Raw genomic sequence first — 441 nt, 5'->3', positions numbered from 1 at the left:
ATGTGGGAGCAAGTCCGGGCTGTCCTCAGCCTGCCTCTGCTTGCAGGGGCCTCAACCCCCAAATCCCCCAAGGACTGGGAACCCCTTCCTCTCTGGGGCTGCTGCCAGAGCAGGGCTGCTCGGGGCACTGGCAGGGGACCTGTTACCTTCTCGATCGTGGCCTCCTTGGTGACATCATACACCACGCAGACCACGTTAGCCTGCAAAAGAAAAATGTTGGAGGGGGTGAGCGGGAGGCAGCCGGAGCCCCAGCACGCCCTGATGGAGCCGCGGGTTGGCCCCATGGCCAGGCAGCTCTGGCCGAGAGCTGGCAGCTCCGGCCAAGTGCGTGTGAGCGTCCACACGTACACACAGCCCTCCGACCATGACAACAACGTGAGCTCTGTGACGGGCTGCTCGGGGCAGAGGCCAGCTCCGCTGCTTCAGGAGCTGCTGCCAGCA

The 441-nt window shown here is 64.6% G+C and overlaps 1 protein-coding gene across 1 annotated transcript in view; it reads right to left on the bottom strand.

The window, feature by feature from the left end:
• Positions 1-441, bottom strand: part of RHOT2 (ras homolog family member T2) — a 10,301-nt gene that overhangs the window by 8,539 nt on the left and 1,321 nt on the right. The window contains exon 3 of the mRNA XM_010133936.1: positions 147-200. The gene's annotated coding sequence lies outside the window, so the exon portion shown is untranslated. The remainder of the gene's footprint in view (positions 1-146; positions 201-441) is intronic.

Source organism: Buceros rhinoceros, unplaced genomic scaffold (genome assembly GCF_000710305.1).
Source record: "Buceros rhinoceros silvestris isolate BGI_N320 unplaced genomic scaffold, ASM71030v1 scaffold37653, whole genome shotgun sequence".
Lineage (NCBI taxonomy): Eukaryota > Metazoa > Chordata > Aves > Bucerotiformes > Bucerotidae > Buceros > Buceros rhinoceros.
This window is presented reverse-complemented; position numbering and strand designations above follow the sequence as displayed.